The following is a 12,803-nucleotide window of genomic DNA, read 5'->3' on the forward strand; positions in this document are numbered from 1 at the left end:
CTGATGCAGAACCCACGATGAAGTCACTCTGAAATGTTGCATAAGCGCTTTCAGAAATAACATCTTTTGACTGAGGCTCCCCAAAGCCTAGGGGTGGGGTTAACACAGAATTTAATTTTAAATGACCCATTTGCAGGAGACAAATGAGACTATCCTGACTCCCTCTTTTTTTTTCCCCCAAACGTTGTAGCTGTGTAGCAGTTGTGCCAGACTGAATGTTGACAGCCTTTAACATAATTTGTCTGTACTAAAATTAATACTGTACTTTATGTGCTATATTTATATCCATCTATCCCCTTTCATGTCAAATACTGTGTGGGATGCATAACAAGATTGACTGAAAAATAATATTTAACCCTGTGAGGTCTAGTGCTTCCTGCAGGCACGGATTAAGGTTGTTTAGATGCCAGCCTGTTATGATGTGCTTTATGTTTTTGCCTGGCTTTTTATTGGGTTGCCTTATAATAAAACTATAGCGTGGAAGTTGCAAAAACCTCCACTGTGAGGTTTATAAGCAGTGCAGCAATGCAAAGCTTGTAATATTGTGAGGGCTGTCTAGAGCTTTGCTTAAGAAGTGGCTCTGGAAACAAGCTCAGCTGTAATTATAAACCTTATAAGAAAACTAAAAATATAAAAGCAATATTTTGAGAGTTAGAACTATTCTTCGGTTATTAATTAATGGACTTAAACCTGTGGAAAAAATGTGGAATCTGTTTCATACCTTTCAGCAATTACTTTCTAATTGGCATATAGGGAAGGATAAAGAAAGAATTCAAAAGGACACAGGGGGATGGATCCAGATTAAACTTTTTAAGCACCAGTAGTCAAAGGCACCTGTAGCATGTCTGTAGTTGAGAAGGAGCCTTGGCTTCAGGGAGGAGCCGGGGTTAACAGGGTGGTTAACATCCTTCTTGTGCACCTGTGCCCATCACCCAGCTGTGAAGGAAGTTCACTCCTGGTCTGTAGCACTTGGCTTAGCTGTGGTGTCCCTGCTTGGACTAAACCTTTCCCAAGGGGAGGGAAGAAGAGGCCTGGAGTCCCTTTTGTGGTTACAGTCCAGCAGGCATTCCTGTCCACTCCTGGGAGGTAGGAGCTGGCTGAAGTTTCCCTTCTCGGGTGGGGTGAATTACAGTGTGGAGGTGCCTCTTCAGTGCTCCCTTTCCTGCCTGCATAGGGAAGCTGGTGAGATGATTCAGCATTGTCCGAGCTGCTCCTCCTAAAGGTGGTTGTCATCTTCTTTTGTCAGAGGGTGAGACAAATGGTAAACACCTTTAAAAATATTTATATATGTAAGTGTTCATGGTATTGTCAGAGATGTTTCTTTAGGTTTGTGCTGTGTAAGGTAAAGGGCAGCAAGAGTGGTCAGTAAAGACTAACTGATATCTAGGGATCTACTCTTTGAAAGTTCAAATGGACATGGGCCAGAGTTGAGTGAGCATCTGGCTTTACTTTCTCAAGACCAAGTTCTGCATAGAAGTCCTCCTAAACCTAAAGCAAAACCACATCTCATTTGCCTACATTTGTAAGTGCTGAGCACAGCAGGAGAGATGCTCAGCTGCTGTAAATAATCTTGGCTCTGATGTCAAGGCAGCCACAACAATTGACATCAGCTGAAGACATGTCTATAGCTAAGTATAACCCATAGGTATTACAGCATGATTTACAAAGGCTCTTAGCAACGTAAACCCCATATGTTTTATAGCTGCTGAAAAGGACAAGAAACTGTCTGACAACAAGCGGAGGCATATTTAGTAGCATTTTTATATGGATGAAATTGCCCAGTTAGAGGTTTTAGGAAATAGATATACTGTGATACACAGCACCACATAGTTCAAGCACGTAGTACCCCAAGCATTCAATTTATCACAATCTATCATATTAACTTGGCTAATTTGACACTAACTGTTTCCTGCCAACATGCTCTCAGGCAATTCTGCATTGTCTGCTAATCTCTGCGACGTGCGAGCCTGTGGGAAGGACTCTAAAGAAAAGGAGCTCTCAGTGCTATGGATTTGGGGAAGGAGGGGGTGGGGGAAGAAGAACAGATCTCAGTTATGTTAGTATTTCTTGTAATTCACTTAATTTGAAAGCAGCAGTAGTGAAATACTGTTGTTCCCATGGTGTCAGTAAATGACAGCAAATTTCAACTAAATATGCCTTGAAGGAAGGGTGATTCTCCAATGTCTTGCTGTGGAAGTGCTGGATAATGAGCTGAAATGCAAGTGAGAGGCAGCAAGGACATGGAGGGTGTTTCTCCTGGAGAGGTAGGATTTTGCTTAAAGGTCCTGTAACGGTCTGAAGCCTCCCTCCAGGCAGTTCCTTGCTGAGCAGAAACAGGCAGCTGAAGAGATGCCATTGAGTCTCTCGCAGCACCCAGCAGCAATTTCAGCATTTCCCAGTGTCAGTACTTGAGAGCTGATACAGAGCCTATGTTACTGCGAAAGCCACTAGGAAGGTAGTAATGGTGACAGCCCAGGGAAAACACTGCCTGCCCAAACTGCTAACCCTGCATGCTCACCAAGCTGACCTCAGGTGCATCATCTGGATTCCTGCATCTTCTCGAGCTGCAGTGCCTCACAGTTTGGGTAACAGGTAGTGCCAGCCAGGTCTGGACTGTGCAGAACAGGGGTGGAAAGGAAAAGAGAAAACAAGAAAATAGAGAGGTGCCATGAGAGCTGGTGGCATTCCTGTGGTGCAGCAGCCACAAGTCAATGTATAGATGCTGATCAAGAAGTAGCAAGTCACCCCTTCAGCCCAGCGAGGGCTGCATGTCCTGGTCTCCCCCTGAACTGGAGATGCTTTTGCCATTAGGTAGACCCTGACAACATATTGTGACAGTGCAGAAGTGAAGGGGAAGGTGTAGTTAGGTTGTACCTTTATAGGTCTAAATATTTGATCTGTCTATATGAGCTAAATATTTAAAGACAGAGAGGTATGTGAGGAGAAGTAGTGTCTTCAATTAGGCTCGTCTAACTTGGATATTTTCATCACTGAACACTTGTAAAGACAGCTGAAGAGCCTAAGGTGATTATTTTGTCTATTATTAGCTAGTTGCTGAACGCTTCCTAATTGATACTATATTGTGTCTTCCTTTAATAAACGTTTCCAGTGTTTATGCAAAATTAACACTTGCAGATACTACCTGTTTAAATGTACCCTGAGAATTTTTTAGTATTCCCAGATTCCTAAGTACAGAGCAGTGCCAATTTGCTTTTGTAAGTTTGAGGAAAAATACCAAAGTACTGAACTTGGAGTGTGTTGCAGCCACTGACTCCCAGCAGACACTGATGCTTCCACCAGACTCTTGTCGGTATGGTCTATCTGCAACAAAATCCAATCTTTGTGCAATATGTAGGGGTGTCCATTCAGTATATTAAAATATAAATGGGTATACAGAGAAAAATGAAAACTGCTAACAAAATCTGGGATTGTAGCATCCAGATCTCTGCTTTGAAGGGTGTCTTTGAGGTGAAGTTTATGGTACCTTTTAGTCCTGAAGTTTTGACTGTAAATGGGCACAATGCTCCACCAATAACTGAGCTGAACAAAAAAAAAAAAGCCTCTTTTTAATTATAAAAGAGCCAGTGTTTCATGGCTGGGTGTGGGCTCTGAGCAGAGAAGTGAAAGGAGCCAGGGGAAGACTGTTAGCACTGAAGCAATGATTCTGGAGGCATGTGTACCTGTAAGAAATCCCTCTCTGCACTGGACATATGTGAGGAAGCTGTGCGATGCCCTGGATTTATATTGCCTGCAATAATGGAGCAAACGAGATTTTTGTCATAATCAGCAGGTAACTCGTACTTGGTGTTTTCATATCAGCTTGCTCACAATTTACCTTGTCAAAAGCATAAGTTCACTGACTCATCCCCTCTTTCTATCTTGAGGGTCAGACTAAAAGGTCCAGGGACCACAGCCTGTGTTTTAGGGCAGTTTCTGTCCCTGCTTCCTGAGGTGTCAGCAAGGAAAACAGAACAAGTACTCGGAGGACAGCAGAGTTCCTCAGTTGACATTAGGGTGAGTTAGTTGGCTGGGGGTCTGCTTACAGAGCTTGAAGCGGGGGGCAGTGCCAAGCAAATCGGAGTGTGCCTTCTGGGATGTATTTTCAGCCCGTAAGGTAGTGGTTTTGCTTACGTAGTTGAAATACAAGGTTCCCAAATAAGCATCTTCAGGGATATAGGTGTGCAATTTGTAGTATGTATACATAGTAGAAAGGTTGCATGCCACTGTGTGGTGTTTTAAAAACAAACAAACAAAACCCCAAACAACAACAACAAAAAAACCACCCAAAGCCAAAACCACCAAAACAGATCCCAGAGGTATGTCATAATTTTAGGTATTTTGTTAAAATATGTCTAATGTTTTTTTCTGCATTTAAAGACAGTGTACATATTTTGATAAAAAGAGACTAAATTAAGGTTGTACTGGTGGAGTAAATTTTAGCATTTCCTTGCTTCTGAGACATTGGCTATCTGTAGGTTGGGGGGGTGGGTGTTGTTTTGGGTTTTTTTCCATGGTATTTGAGACTTCTGAAAACACAAACACCATACATCTTCTGGAAACTGTTCTGCTTCCTGCAGGGTTCATTAGTGTGGAAGATTTACTGCATGGAACTGTTGGGTGAGCTACAAAAGTAGAAGGCACCTGTAGCAGGATGTTGTAGATGTCAGCAGGCCACTGGATCAGGATGAAGCATAAACTTTACTATTTCTCTGTTGCCAGAAAATGACGGTCCCTGTTGTGATCTCAGGCTTCTGTTGCACTCTGTAGTTGTAGACTTCTCTGCTCTCACCTACTTACTTATTCTTGTTCTATTTCTCTGCCCACAACTATCTCCTGGTATGAGCCAATACTCTTGCAGACACTTATCTCCTGTTTCTAACCTTCTCAAATTTGTACAGGCACCAATGAGTAACATATGTAGGACACTCTCCCTGCTCTGAATCATGTCCCCTGTCACCTAGAACAGGCTGGAGCCGTGTTTGCAGTGTAAGTTGTGCTTGTCCCCACAATCTTGTCTTGAGGAAGGCCATGCATGCACAGCAGGGTTGGCACAGGGGAGTGATGATCAAGGGGAGCAAGGTCAGTAGAGCTGGCAGATCCCTGCCACTGCCTAACTCCTTCATCAGCTTTCAAGCTTTCACCCAAAGCCTACCAGTTTCTCAATGGATGACTTAAATTCCCTCTGTTTTTCTTCATATGGGTAACACATGCTTTGTGTAAACTCACACTGAGGAATCACAGTGTGATTTTTTTTTTTTTTTTTTTCTTCTTTCCTGAAGTCTTCAAGAAAGAAATTTGGAGCAAGCCAGAATAGTTGACGGTATTCTTTCATACTGCTAGACGGTCTGGCCAGACCCAGCTTGAATCCTATGTCCCATCATCTCACTACATACTCAGTCAGCTTTCTCTCACCCTTGAAATATCTTCAAATTTGGAAGTGGCATCTAAGCTCTCACTTCAGAGAGTGGGCAGTGTTTAGTTTTGAAGCAAAACAGGTAAGGGGTATTATATAGTCTGTTAGGAAGAAACCAGCTGAGAAAGTAAGTAGGCAAAAGAAACATTAAAAAGTGGGGAGAGGTGTGCAGGCTTTCTCAAGGGTCAGTAGTTAATTGGGTTTTGTATTATTTACGATATCATCTGGCAATTGTAGTTTGGCCTTACGAGAGCACATTAGTTGATAAAGTTTTTTTTTTAATACCACAAATAAAGGTAAAACCTATATGGAAACCTTTTAAAAGTGTATTTGGAATAAAGAACTTTTGTCTTAGTGCCAAATGAAATCTTTTGCAGATTGAATTTCTTCTTTGCAGAATGCATTTCTCCATGGTAATTCCAGTCTGTTAGCAGCAAATTTTGGCAGCTGTTATCTAATAAGTAAATTTATCCGCTGTTCTTCTATTTTGAGGCTTATTAATTTAAAAAAATGTGGAAAAGAAAGGTGTGGGGGACACTCTTTTCCTCTAAGACACAAATACACATGGTTAAATTGAAGACAAGGAGTTCATGTGAAATGCCTGTTATCCAAATGCCACTTTTTAGGTTGTTATACTTTTATAAATATTGCAGCAGCAGACCAGATATAAGAAAGGTGATACAGGGAGAATGCTAAACAAGAGAAGTTATGCCTGTACTCTGTGGTTGCTGTATACTGGGAAGAGGGATGTATATGGCAGGGGAGTATCCAGGAGCTGGGGGGAGCTCGGAGGAAAGGCTGGCCCAATGGAGGCCAAACCTGCTGCTGTTTTGCACTGCTGGGGTGGGTGTTGTAGTTCCCATGAGGACTTGGGAGATTACTTAAATGTATATTGCAAGTATGGGTAAAATCTAGACTCCACACAGTTCAGCTGTGAAACTCATGTTAGCATTAGTGGCACCAAAAAGGAAAGGAAGTAGGTTCCTCGTCGACTTGAATCTCCCAGCAGTAGCCTGGCAGGATTTTAAAACAGAAATAAAGGGACTAAAGGTGTACTTGCAAGGATCAAGGGAACTCCACTTTGCAACTAGTACCTGGTGGTGTAACAGGAGCAAGAATCAATAGAAGAGCAGAGCCACTTCATTAGCATCAGTGAGAAAATAACAGCTTCTGAATGTGAGCCCTAAGGACCAAAGATCAAAGTCCTGGGGTTCATCCTCTTGGCCAGACAATGTATTGAAATAAAATAATAGCTCTGACTGCAGATGCTACAAGTTAAGCAACATTTCCGTGCCAGCAATCTATGTAAAGAGCAATCATTCAAATGCAGAAGAAGAGTGAAAAGAAAATTAAATAGCTGGAGATGGAGTATTCAGAGAGCACCAAGGATGCAGAACAGCTAAAGATAATTAAATTACATACAAATAAATTAGTTGCCATAATGGTCGGATTAGGAAATAAAACACAGAAGTATAAGCCTGCCAAATATTTGAGTAGAGCAGCAGAACTGGAACTTAACTGAACTGACAAATGAGGGAAAGAGATTTATAGCTCTTGCCTAAATTTCCAAACAGCTATGAGTATTTAAATTTTGCTGTCACATCTGAAAACAAACACAACTCATCCTGCCTGAACCTTGTTGAAATCCTAAATTTATCTTTTTTTCTCTAAAGTTTTGTGGCAATCTTAGTTGATGGCTTTGACTGAAAGTGTTAGACCTGATGGTTTCTGAGTCCACTTTGCATCTGGGGTAAATTTACGATCAAAAAAAGCTAGTTAGGAAAGTATGAGAAATAAAACCTTGCTTATCTAGTCACCCATTTTGGTTCACCAGTATTACTTGCATGGCTTGAGTAATAACAAACTTGTACAACATGTGCCATGGCTGTGACCTAATTTGACTACTTTGCTGTTCATTTTTGTTCATGGTTTGTTTTCAAGCTCAGAGACACTATCTTCTTTTCACACTCACTGAAATCACTAGGATGAATTAGCTGCTGTAATTTCACCTACTTGCAGTGATTTGTCAGCGCCCTTTGACTGGGGGTGTTTTTAACATTGTTTGGAGGGAATGGCTGTGTCTGTTGGAGGGCAGCCAGGCTGCGAGCGGGCCTGAAGCTGGCTAGCAGGTGGCCAGGCTTCCTCTGAACATTGTACAATGCTGCTACCAAGGCTTGGACCAGCAGCTGGAGGCAGTGGCTGTACAGTCTTGGTTTCTGCAGCCATGCATCTCATGGTGCTGGGGAGAGAGAGGCAGGCCGCTCTGTTTTGGTAAAATTGGAGGGGTCTCTGTTTCCCAGGTACAACCCTAGGCAGGGGAGTGAGGGATGGAACCTCTGTGCTTGCTTTGGGGTGATGATAATCTGTGGTCATCCCAGGCTTAGTTTGGAGCCCTGCCCTGGGCTGCTCCGCAGGGAGCAGGTGGCTCTGGGAGAGCTGCCACGGTGTGGTCTGTAGCAGAGCTCTTGGCATCTCCAGCCTTTCACAGGTAGCAGTACTGAATTGCTTGCAAGATAAATTTGTTGGGGGCTGAGTGACCAGGGTGCACAGAGGGAGGGGATAGGGTCCTGACAACACGCGGTACGGAGGTACCCTGCTCGCCTCCAGCATCAGCATCCCAGGCTAGATGCGCCATGCGGCCCAGGAGCTGCAGAGCGGCATGCCTATTGCAGGTGCGTGGGTATCACCGCTGAGCTATAGCTCAGTGCTTCTCACACACGCATCAACATCCAAGAAAGGGCAGAGCAGGTTCTGATATTTTTTTTTTTCCTTTAATTTCAAGACCATATTGACCTTTCAGTGTGGCTCTGTTAGCATCCCTGCTCTTGCAGTTTGGAGCCCCTTTCTAGGTTGCTATGTGTGCAGATAGGTCTGTCTTTCACAGTGACTTTGAGCTGACTGGGAAACAAATATTTTTCCCTTTTTTGTTTTTTTAATGGTAAGCCTCTATGGGCTAAATTTTGCCCCTGTAGGGGAGAAAGTATGAAGTAGTGATAAAAAATTGATGTATGGGAAAAATCCAGATATTAATAAATACAGCGATCCCAGTGAGGCTAGAGCAACGTAAAAGAGATTGATGTTTTTTCTTAGGTCACAGTTTTGCCTTTGGCAGTATTAGCATGGTTGCCATTTGTTCATCAGTGTGATTTGTTTACAGAGGCAGATGTATTCCTACCTTCTTTATTATATTTTGAGCTTAGAACTTGAGGGCTGATAATCATATACTGAGGCTGCTGATATGTGTTTATTATTCAGTGATGATCAAGAAATGAACTGGGTGTACCTTTGATTCATGGAGTAACCAAGTAGGATGGTCCAATATGGTGGAGATATAGAAATGACTAGCTTGGTCTTTCTGGCCATTCATACTCTGTCTGCATCACAGAAATGCTGCACAACCATTCATGATTTTCTGTCTGCTTTGTATTTTCCTTGTCACTTGTAATGAATCAAGTGAGAACGCATGTGTTGCCCTGCATTCACTATGAAAATAATTTTGATGGCTAGGGTAATTGAGATGCCTAATGTTATGGGGGAACAGTATTTTTAAGAATACTTTAAATAACATTTAAGCAAACAGTTGGGCAGTCAGCACCTCCCACAGATATGAAATTATCTCCAGCTTCCAAGAGGGGAAAAAAATTTAATTTTTTTCACTTCTTTCATGGTTTGTATTTATTCAAGTAGTTAACATTCCTCTCCTCATTAAAATTGCTAACTTGTTAAAGCCTCTGGCTTTAAAAAAAGAATTAGAAATGAAAAAAAAAATCCGAAATATGTTCTGATGCCAGAAAAATGGTGTGAAAGTAAATCTTTTAAATTACATTTCAATAAATGCAAAATAAGGGCCAATTTTATCATGATTTTACTACGCTAGGAAATAAATGGCAGCTTAAGGAAGCCAAGACATTGGCTGTAATGGCATCTACACTGCAGTTGGCCCATCACCACAAATGGTTTTCGCAGGTTGTGTTTCCAGCCTCAGAGCTCTGAATTAATCTGAGCTGATGCTGTCTGTGAATGTGTTGAGGAAACAGGGGTGGTGTTTCAGTATATACCCTCCAGAAGAGCTTGTTGTCATCCATCTTTCCCAGAGGCTGGTCCTTACTGGGTGGCTTCCAGGTCCTCCTCGCCTTTTGCGTGTGCACCATTTCTAGGATAATCTTGCAGCCTCTGCCTCTGTGGTGGCATTCTCCTCTCCTGGCCATGCCATCCTTGGGTGGCAAGGGGCAGGATGCACTGGCAGCCCCGCTCCGTGCCGCATCAACGTGGCTGCTGGCCGAGCGCTGCCGCGCCAGGAGCAGGAGGCGTCCCAACAGATGGGTTGCAGCGAGTGAGTCAGAACTGTTGCATAAGCTGCAAGGTGGTAAACTTTGCCTACCAGAAATGTTCCCAAATCAGAAGTCTTCTCCTCCTCTCCTCTCTAAAAATCATGAGCAGCATGTGAAAAGTTCCTAAGATTACATGCATCTTGGGTTGATTTTGATATTTTAGGATGCACATAGTTTGTTCATCCATAATCTCTAGGGCTAGAAACATAATTAAAAGGAAAGATGAGTTTGTATGTGTGGGTGGGCTTGTAATATTCTCAGGCTTATGGCCTTGAGATGAAACAGTAAATAGCATATAAAACTCCATAAAATGGTAAGTGTTGGCATTTTTGTTCCTCAGGGATTACGTACTAGCCTAAAGAAGTAAAACTGTGTTACTTAATAGGATAGACAGTATCTTTGCAAAAATGAGACTGGCAGGTATTACATATGGGCAGAGTATGGTCAACCTTGTGTTCAGTATGATTAAAGTTTGTTGCTACAAAATGTGTGATGAGAAATTTTCAGTGGTGAATACTGTTCATTATTTGCAGAGGTTATAAAACCAAGTGCTTTTTCAAAAACAGCACAGAGCAAATACTGCTACTTTTCAATTGCACAAGCTAGTCCCTCTTACCCCTCTCACAGGGTAGTAGATAAATTGGAGTTGAATATACATGTGGTTGAACTACCCTATTTAAGAACTTACTATGCCAATAAATCAATATTTACTTGCTATGTATGTAATATATAAATGGCACATTCACAGATATTGAATAAGTATTCCTAATGAAGGGAGCTACTCATTACACTTAAGATCTTAGTAGCAATGATTAAAGTACAGTCCTAATAGCATCAGCTGAGTAGAAACAGTTTAGCAGAATAGCACAAGCTTTATATAGGGTTTTCTTTAAGCTGATATTTTTAGTCTTCAGACTTCAGTTACTCCTCCTGAATTAACAGACCCTTCCAGAATGTCTGTTATATTCGAAATCTGCAAGCTTGACATTAGCTTTTCACCTAGTCCTCTGCCCTATTGCAAACCTTACCCATTTCCTTCATCTGGCAAATATAGAGGGAAGATAAAGTATACAGGATTTGGCCACAGTCTCATAAATTCATGGAATGTGGGATTTCTTGCTGTGAGAAAAACAGCTAAATGATTGCTGCTTTATCTAGTAAAACAAATGTGTCCTTCCCAACAGAGACGATAATTCTTACTGAACTGAATGCTTATGGATTTTGCCACTAAATATCTGATTTTTTTCAAAAGAGTTCAGATCCTACTCCAGCATCTAAATGAAGCTCTCGTAATTCTTTGCTTCCAGCTGCTCTTCCCAAGGGCTAGATGCCCAAATAAGAACTTTCCACCCCACCTTGGTGTCTAAGTTGGGATCTTTAGGTGTTGGGTTCATTCAAAGTTTGAAGATATTTGAAAGAATAATCGTAAGTTGCCCTTGGAGAATTGCTAAAAAGCCTGGTGCTCATTACTAAGTGAAATGGCAGCTTTTTAATGGTGCCATTTCAGAAAGTAAGTATCCACAATTAGTCCCCTAAATCCTTATTTAGACACCCTTCTTTAAATCACATGCATATAGATGCAGATGGAGATACAGTGCTCATACTGTACCCATTTTAGATTATCATTGCATAAAAGCTAACATGACTAATACCAGCTATCACTAAGTAATAAACTATTTCCACTAAATTGCTGCAGAACCACTGCATTAAGAGGTGGACATTAGGAGAAGCACTGGGAGACTCTGCACTGATTCTTTCATGCTATTAAGTAAATGATAAAGTTTAAAGTTTTAGTTGAAAAACTAAATGCTGGTGCACTGGCTTTGTGGTGTGAAGACTCTTCTCTTTATGGAAGTGACAAGACCTTCTTGAGCAGTAAAGGCATAGCCGGCGATCAAATCTGGGCTAGCAAAAGTGACTGGAGGTGAAGGGTTGCAGCAGAAACTGAGGGGCTTCCAAGGCAGACAACAAGAATACTTAGTGTTATGGAAAGTCTCCCATATGTATAATTGGGACTCTTTACTGAAGAGAAAAGGTGAAAATGAGGGGACTTTAGGATAACACACAGCAGTTCTCATCGATGCATTTGATGCTATCTTGTTTACCCTTACAAGAGTGAAATCTGTGAAACCAAAATAATGCAAGTAAAAAGGGGTGTGGGGGAAAGCATGCATAGCCTGTGGAGCTCATCCTGGCAGCGTTTCGAGAGGAAAACCCAAACACACGTGGTTTAGGCAGCAAGGATTTCCAAACCGAAAATGAGCAGACAGTGGAAGGAAGCAGCAAAGAGAGGGATATAAATCTTCTGGCATGGGACCTCTTGGCGTAAACCAGGGAGACTTTAAGAGACCGCATGTTCTCATGTAACTGCCTCATGAGGGGATTTTCCCCTGAAGGAGCCCGTTTTGGTCAGTGTTGAGGACGAGATGGCTGGCTGCACGGACTGCTACTACAAGACACTTTGGCAGCTTGTGTATTCGCTCTGTGGCCTTGACTGTCAGTAGCTGTGCCCTTGGTTTTATTTATCTGCTCTTTCCAGGATAATTATGGTAAGGTGTGCTGAGCTTCTTTTAGGACCCTCCCAATATACAGCAAGTTGCTGTGAAGCCTGCTGTGCTCTGATAAATTCCTGCCTGTGTGTATTGTGACTTCAAATTACTGAGGGGAGGAGAGGTTATTGACAGCACAAAAAAACCACACAGGATAAAAAAAAAAAATAAATAAAATTGTTTGCAGTCTTTGATGTAATCTATGACTTCATCTGAGCATCCTGGGCTGCACCCTGCAGTAAGTTAGAGATTGGGAGAGCCACGTTTGAAGCCAGGCAAGTTCCCAAGGTCTGGTGTTGGCTGTGCTGCCCCAGCTGCCCTGTGCTTAATTTGGAAGGGACCTCTAGGACCTGTAAGGTTTGTCCATTGTTGTAAGTGTTTGCTCTAAAATATGTGAAAATACCTTGAGAGATCCATCCTATTTAAGTCAAATAACCAAGTAGGTACTCAGAGTGACATCTCTTCAGCTTGTCTGAAAAGAGCTGAGCTCTAGGTGAGGACTGCAAAAAC

The sequence above is a fragment of the Pelecanus crispus genome, chromosome 3 (assembly GCF_030463565.1).
Source record: "Pelecanus crispus isolate bPelCri1 chromosome 3, bPelCri1.pri, whole genome shotgun sequence".
In the NCBI taxonomy this organism is placed as follows: domain Eukaryota; kingdom Metazoa; phylum Chordata; class Aves; order Pelecaniformes; family Pelecanidae; genus Pelecanus; species Pelecanus crispus.